The sequence below is a fragment of the Euphorbia lathyris genome, chromosome 6 (assembly GCF_963576675.1).
Source record: "Euphorbia lathyris chromosome 6, ddEupLath1.1, whole genome shotgun sequence".
NCBI classification, from domain to species: domain Eukaryota; kingdom Viridiplantae; phylum Streptophyta; class Magnoliopsida; order Malpighiales; family Euphorbiaceae; genus Euphorbia; species Euphorbia lathyris.
In genome coordinates, this window is record NC_088915.1 from 1,255,455 (window position 1) to 1,263,729 (window position 8,275).

Here is an 8,275-nt window from a genome sequence, read left to right on the forward strand (position 1 = left end):
ATCTTAGAAATTCAAGACCATTCTTCAAGTTCTGATGGTCCATCTAATTTAGGTGCTACTATTGAAATTCAAGGGATAAGAAACACATGTGTGACTGTATAGGAGCGCCTTGATGGCTTCAATGTATATATATTTCTAATTTGTGGTTAATTTATTGAGTGTGTTAAAATAGGTTTATAATTGTATTTAATAATCCTAATTGTAATTACAATTATCATTATATATAAATTTTATAGTATATTACCCATGAGATTTGTCATAATTCCATTCAAATCAGTCGGCAAAAGTTCCCAGGAAATTGCACAGAATTTCCAACAATTTACCGACAGAAATGCCGTCGGAAATTGTTTATAAACCGACCAACTTGTGTCTCCATTCTAGCCATTACCGACTATTTATAGTCGCAAAATATGGTCGGTAAATTTGCGACCACTCAACGACTAAATCAATCAGTAGCTATAGTTTGCGACTATCGTTACAAATAGTCGCCGTTTGTCCAGCGACTAGTCATTTACAACTGAACGCTTTTGGTCGGTAAACCACCAAATTCGGTCGGTAAATCACTCTAGCTACTGAATTAGCTACCAAAACTGCGGTAGCTAACTAGCTATTTTCTTGTAGTGAACGGACTCCAATGATGTTATCATTAGCCACGGTTCTTCTACAACCGACTCTAACACTACAAGAAAAACAACTATTTATGAGAAAAATTTAGTGAGAATAATAAAAAATTCTCATTACAAACATACTACAATGAGAATATTAAAATATTCTCGTTGAAAATATTATTATAAATATTCAACTATTTAATTTTATAAAATTATTCTCATTAATTGGTGCCAAATGTTTTGGCTCCAAAAATTCCCCCAAAATTTAGTTAATACTAAATAAATAAATAAATAAATAAATAAAAGAAAAAGGATACTTTAGTAATTTTTCTCTCTTCCAAACTCTAAAGTCATGCTCTGACTTTCTTTCTCTCTCTCTACGATATGTTAAACCCTAGACTCAAACTTGTTCGCATCTCCTGTGGAACCGTCAACTCCGGTCGTCCTCCCGACTTGCTATCTCTTGTATTTCGGACCCCTCGTGATGGTAGGACTCTCTCTTCGCCCTCGTGATGGTAGGACTCTCTCCTAATGCAAGGTCAGTTATTTGGGGATTCCCTCTTCCTCTCCTCCCCCTCTAGCCCAGCTTAATTTCATTAAGCCTTGAATTCGAGCTATTCAGGAATGAAGTGCAAGGAAATTAAACTCCATGTGTTTATTTTCTTAGTATTTACTTGTATGAGCATGCTGTTTTCTGTTGCAGGACTCAAATGGGGTTTTCAGCTGCTATTCACTCATTGGTTCCACCCAATCACTCCCCTGAGGTTTTTCTGTTTTCTCTTTTTACTATTTCATTTCAGTTCAATTAGTTAGTAAAATTGTTGCCTCCCAGAAATTTTAGATATTTACTCAAATTGAATAAGTTCTGTTTTCTCTTTTTCCTATTTCATATCAGTTCAATGAAGCATTTAGCAGGGGACTCAGTATCTTTAGAGATTGTTACAGTAAAAAAATCATAGGTTGACTTATGATTTGAGGTAATTACCCCTGACAATATTGCTTTTTCAAGTCTTAGTTTTCTGAATCTTGTTTTGTTTCTGATGGTGTGTGTGGTCTCAAGTTCACATTGAAAAAATTGGCAACCTATAGGAGAGATAGTAGAGATGATGAGATGGATCCATTTGGAAGTGGGCATATGGAAAATGGTTTTGATGATGACAAAGATGAACAAGAAGGGGAGGCGGAGTATGATTTGAACTCGGAATCAGGTAGCGATATGGGTTCTGATTTTATTGACGAGGATGATGATGATGTTGACATTGTTGATGCAGAGGATGCTCGTATAACTAAGTAATTCAAAAGTGTTTGGAATTACATGTTCTAGTTGAATCCCAATGGTTCCTCTGAAGATCATATTCCCTTTTTGATCATCCAGTGGAGATTTTCGGGCTGTAAACAGAATCTTACTCATTGGGGGCATGAGAGAATATGAAGTTTCTCTTATCAATCTTTTGGATGTGTTACAATAGAAAAGTTACATTTGTTTTCTCCAGGCTGCCATGTATGGTTATCTGTTGAAGCCGGGGAAATTCAAACTTGATTTTGCAGGTGAGCCAGATGCTGTCAATGCAATAATGCATTCTGGTATGAAATTCTAACTAATGTTTCAGAGCCTATGTACATATTTGACAAACTTGATGAGTTGATGATGATCTGTAACAAATTCAATTCCTTTTTTATTGTAGAATGTTTTCACCCACAAAATCTAACTGGATGTGCATTTTGAATTTCTTTTTCTGCAATAGTGTCTGGTAGGAACATGAGGTGTGTGAATGGAAGTTCTTAGCTACTTCACCTGTAAATAGCTAAGAGATTTAGTCGCTTTTAGCAGGTTTACTACTACTTGATGCCGTTATTTTTTTATCCCTAGTTGACATATTCTGTTCTGTGTAAGACTTAGAAGAATAGGCATGGAGTTTTGGGACCTATTTGCATCCAAAGGCAACAAATATTCTTAGCCTGATAGAAGAAAGCAGTAACGGTTTCTTGGATGTTTCCATCTTGTTTGCTTACCGTGTTTTTCACCTTAGGATTGGATTGATCACTCTCTTGCCTAACTAACTTTACATTAGGGAATTAAGGGTGTTAATGCACGAACACGAAACAAACTCAACACGAGACAAATGGGTTAGTGTTTTACTAAATAGATTTTAGGTTGAATTAGGATTGATTGGTCCTGTTTTTGTTCCTTATTATAATTTCATCACTTTTAATTCCTATATATATATAAACAGATATTCCATCTCTGCTGCTCTGAAGTTTCCTCTCCTTTTTTCAGGTAATCTAATCTAACCTAATTATAACTCTAACATGAAGCATTAAGCAATAGATGAAGGAATCTATTGGTAGCCAAAAGGATGTGGCTTTGGAAGAGATGAATATCCCGAGAGCAATAGAAGCCAACGAGCAGGGTAGAACAAAAACATTGGAGAAGCACGAGCGACTTTGTAAGCTCAGTCGTGCAATAGCGGTTTTAGCCTCAGCTTTTGTAAGTACCAGATACATGACTTTGTTTTATATATGTATCTATTACTGTCGTGGAATGTATTTATTACAAGTATTTGCTTTTATGCTACTTATTTCAGTCTATCCGTAGATAGCTTGAAGAGCCCCTGAAACTTGTTAAGAAGGAGGTACGATTACTTGTTCTCTACTGGGTACACTAATTTATTACGCGCTTTAAGTACTAAACATGTTTAAAAGATTTATGATTCGCTCTCATTTGTTTCAAGAAAGAATAAGTGTAAGAGTGCCCTTAAAAATCATCTTACACTAAGGATTGATTTTATGAGAAGAACTATACCCTAGCCCAGACCTGTACTTATAGGCCTTACACTAATGTAATGCTCCGTAACCAGAACTAACGTCTTACACTAGAACTAGACTATTTGGCTTAGACCAAAACCATCACTAATGTAACCTCTTACACCAGAAGAAGAACCAGAGGGTGACTATAGGGCTTAGACCCTAACGTCTAGCTCTGTAACCATCACTATACCCTAGCCAGGCTTACACTAAGGTCTAGCGTAGTTACCTGTAAAACCAAAACTAATGGTAAAGTGGAAATATCACAGAGTAATAAGAGATGGGGCAATCAGGTACTCCTCTCTTGGGGTAAGTAAATCCATAATATAATATATTTCTCTCAGTTATTGTGATTGTATTGTTCTTGTATTAGTAAGTCAAACATCAGTTACATTCCCCCTGAGTTCCTGCTTCCTTTTAACGCCATTGGAAAGGTCTTTGTAAGGCTCCAGCCTAGAGTTAGCTTTCTTCTTTTTGAAATGCCAGAGTCCTTAAGTTCAGGAGTTTGTGTAAGCCTAGCAGTTAAGAAAGAGAATGTTCCTAGTACCATATTCTCATAGGCTTCACTGCCATATTCCAGTGCAAGCCTGTGGAAGGAGTCAGGCGGCTAGCTCCTCACTCCTGTCGATCAGCTTCTTCTTCCTTCTATTGGGATTGGAATAATGAATAGTGAATACCAGTTTTCCTATAGGAAGTTCAAGTATTTTTCTTTGAATTGGTAGAGATATTTTTACTTTTGGACAAGCCATTGCACTTGGAGCTAAATCAAATTTGTATTTTATTATGCAATTATATAAGTTTGGTCTTATTGATATCAAAGAAAATATACATATTCATGGGTAAATTATTGTTGACTTTCATGGGTATTTTAGGATGTGCATGTGTGAGCTTTGGATGTACTCGTTTTCTGAGATTTGAGAGTGATGGGATGATGGTTATAGTACCAACAAAGTGAAGAATTATCTTGCAGGAACTAGGGAGATGATTAAACCTGATGGCGATCCGCCTAAGTGGTTTTGCCCTGTTGAGTGCAGGAAAACTTCATAAAACTCTCTGGTGGTTCTGCTTTTTCATGGTAAGCATTGTCTAATTGTTGGCAGGAAAACTTCATAAAAATCTCTGATGGTTCTGCTATTACATGGTAAGAATTGTCAGTGATTACTAGTTGTGATCCAGTCTATATTAAGTTCCAGAAAGGAGGACCAAAGGGAAATTTCTCTATTGGGATTTGTCTTCCTACATTTCAACTTTTAGCTTTGCATGTTTTGAGATTTTGGAAGTCTGAAAATTTTCTTTTGGGATTGATATGCAGGGCTTGATGCTGACTTGGGACTTGCGTTCCACCATAAAGCTCTTAGGAAGTACGTAATTCTATATGTTTAGGAGTTTTTCATCATGCAAATATTTTGTTGATATAGTTCTATCAATGTTCATTTCAAAAAAGGGCAGCAGCATGTGTGCAAAGTGTTGCATTCGTTATGAGATAAATGATGCACAACTAGGTTACTCGAAAACTCTTTTTTAGTAGAGTTTCTGCATTTTACTTGTTTCTATTTCAGTTTCCTTTTGGAGGTTATGTTTCAAAGGTTATTTTAAATAACATTTCATGGTGTTGGTTTCTTTTTCCATTTCGGATTCAATTTTTTTGTGCAACATAACTGATTTGGTTGAATTTTGAGGTTTACACAAAAGGCAAATAGTTAAGTCTAGGTTTCTAACTAATACAAGAGGGGACCATGCTGTAGTAGAATTAGTTAGGTGAGACATATAGTAGTAGTAGTATTAACCATGCATATTCTTCTGTTCTGTTTTGCAGTAAACACGTGAAGCTTATACTTGGTAGGCTGTTGACTGCACATAATGCATTATTTGTTTTGCACTTCTTGATTGACCAACTCTCAAGAAGTCCTCAGGCAATATTAAGCGTTAATGACTACAATTTGGTTTTATTGAACATCGCTTTTATTTTTATGTCAAGTAAGAAGGATAGATTTTCTAGCTTGAGTTGGAGCACTAAATACTATTGAATTACATTTCCAGTTGCCTTTTATACTTGTTCTTACTATTAAACAATTTGATACTTGACAGTTACAAGACATTTATACATGAGTTATTGATTGCTTTCCATATTCCCATAAGATAATATTTCCATATCCTTCTCCCATTATAATACCAGCAGTTATTAGTTTTGAATGTTGAAATCATCATAATCATCATAAGTAATTCGGTGGCGTAATCTATTGTTGAATTGTATTCTTATAATTAATATGCAGAATTTTTTTTTTTTTGGTAGAAACAGGAAAAGAAAAACAAAACAACAAACACCTAACATGGGATCAGCCTAGGAAAGCTAATCCCAATTCTATCCTCTAAAAGAAAAGAAGAAAGAAAGATAGGAGGGTCAAAAAGGTAGAAACGCCTAACATCCCCTCATGACCAGCCGCCGCCAATCGATCCGCAATCCGGTTTTGCTCTATGAAAATGTGGCTGAACTTTAGGAACTCAAAGGAAGAGCAAAGCCTTTTAATAGCTTTGATAAGGTTGCGACTATTAAGACAAATAGCATGATCCTCATAAATCATCTTGATGGCCTCCATGTTATCAGACTCCACAAATAATCTCTTAATGCCCAAACTCTTGGCAAGCTTGATACCAGAAAGAATACCCCAAAGTCCCGCAGAAAAGGAAGAGCCCACCCCCAGGTTCTAGGTGAACCCAGACAGCCATGCGCCCCCCGCATCTCTAATAACACCTCCAGCGGCAATCTTCCCATTTTTAAGGCAGGAGCCATCCGTATTCAGCTTCACCACCCATCTCTTGGCCTACTCCATCCAACGAGGTGGACATCTCTCTTATGGGTAGAACTGGAAAGGGAATCCCCTTTGAAACTCTCAATAATAATAGAGAGTTTTTTGGAGAAGAACTCAACAAGGTTAGGAATAAAAACAGTTTTATCCCCAAAAATCTCCTCCTTCCTCCACTTCCAAATTTGGTGACAGATGATAGCAAAGAAAATATCACCATACTCCATGTAAGCCAGTAATTTCCCACTCACACCATCACAGAACCAGTCATACTCAGAGTGGGCAAGAAAAGAAGAGAGGACATGGTAAGGGAGAATTTTTTTCCACACCTCTATACTCTTAGAGCAGTCTCTAAGAGCATGGCACAAAGTTTCGTCATGACCTATGCATCTATTGCAGGCTTTAGAGTCCACCAAATGTCGTCTGTACCTATCCGAGTTAGTAAGCAACCTGTCCTTAACTCCCGGTCACAGGAAGCTCCTAATACGGTAAGGGATCTTAAGGGCCCAAATGGCTTTCCAGGTATTATATAATGTAAATATGTTTTTTTTTTATCATGATGAAATCTTTAATGAGGGGTTCTTTAATCATTATAAATAATTTAATGAGAAGATTTTTAATTATTATAAATAATTTAATGAGAATATTTTTAATTATTATAAACAATTTAGTGAGAATATTTCTAATTATTATAAATAATTTAATGAGAAGATTTTTTATCATTTTAAAAATACTAATAAGGATAACTAATCTCATTATACATGCTCATAATGAGATGGTATTTTATTCTCATAATTACTTTTAGTAACGGACCCCTATAATGAAGGGAGCCATAAGAGTAATAATTCTCATTAAAAACTCTTTCATGAGAATATCTGGTCTTTTTATGATAATTTTTCTTCTCATTAAAAGCCTCTTTTTTTGTAGTGTAATGATCAGAGAATTAAAGTCGATTGTTACGAAATACCGTGGCTAAAGACCCCTTTTAGCCACGGTTTTTCTTAACAACCGTGGCCAAAACATAAGGTATTAGAGTCAGTTATACGTAAAAACCAACTCTAATGTCCCTTTGGCCACGATCGATAAACCGTGGCTAAAGACGAGAAGCATTTGCCACGCCCCCCTTTGGCCACGGTCGACAAACTGTGTCTAATTAAAACTATTTTTTAGAGTCGCCACCAATCAGAATTAAGGCGTGATCGGACACCGGAAATGGTTGAATTTTTAATGGATAAGGGGGTCTGCGGAATAGAGATTTTAGGTTCGTTTGTCGGCTACGTGTAGGGAAGAAAAACTTGATTAATCACCCTACCCCGCGCAAAAAACTTGATTAATCACCCTACCCCGCGCAAATGTTGGTACTAAAAGATGTGTTTTTTGTGTGAAGTTTATTTGATTCATCTCGATTCTCATCGACGCTTTTCTATGTATCTATTCTTATAATGTAAGAGTATAACTTTATTAATTTCGGTAACGTCTAACTTAGATTTTCTATAACATAGGCACGTAAATTAATTCCTTTTTTATTTGCAATATTTTTGTAACATCTAATTTATGTTTCTATGACATAGGCACATAAATTAGTCCCGTTTTAAAATTTTATTATTTTTCTTTGTAATGTCTAATTTATGTTTCTATGGCATATGCACATAAATTAGTCCCGTCTAAAAATTTTATTATTTTATCTTTGTAACGTCTAATTTATGTTTCTATGACATAGGCACATAAATTAGTCCCGTTTCAAAATTTTATTATTTTATCTTTGTAACGTCTAATTTATGTTTCTATGATATAGGCACATAAATTAGTCCCGTTTCAAAATTTTATTATTTTATTTGTAACGTCTAATTTATGTTTCTATGACGTAGTCACATAAATTAGTCCGTTTTAAAGTTTTATTAGTGGTTTTTAACCCCTTAATCTAAACGTATAAATTGAACCGTTCCAACACGTCAGATACGCATAAGTTTGAAAAAAAAGAATCTTTCATTTTTTTTCCATAATTTTTTCAAATAGAAATGGCGTAAATACCATTGTATTTCTTGGTGGTTTTTTTTT

At 35.4% G+C, this 8,275-nt stretch overlaps 1 long non-coding RNA gene across 4 annotated transcripts; it reads left to right on the plus strand.

The window, feature by feature from the left end:
* The first annotated feature begins 1,000 nt into the window (after window positions 1–1,000).
* LOC136233393 (uncharacterized) lies at window positions 1,001–5,452 on the plus strand. 4 transcript variants are annotated; one of them, XR_010690827.1, is made up of 9 exons: window positions 1,001–1,146; window positions 1,312–1,372; window positions 1,504–1,585; window positions 1,669–2,192; window positions 2,887–3,096; window positions 3,194–3,241; window positions 4,384–4,488; window positions 4,726–4,774; window positions 5,230–5,452. It is a non-coding gene; the product is annotated as an uncharacterized lncRNA (long non-coding RNA). The 4 variants fall into 4 exon arrangements; XR_010690824.1 differs by having other exon boundaries at window positions 1,504–2,192; XR_010690825.1 differs by having other exon boundaries at window positions 1,001–1,095; window positions 1,504–2,192.
* Window positions 5,453–8,275: the final 2,823 nt, after the last annotated feature.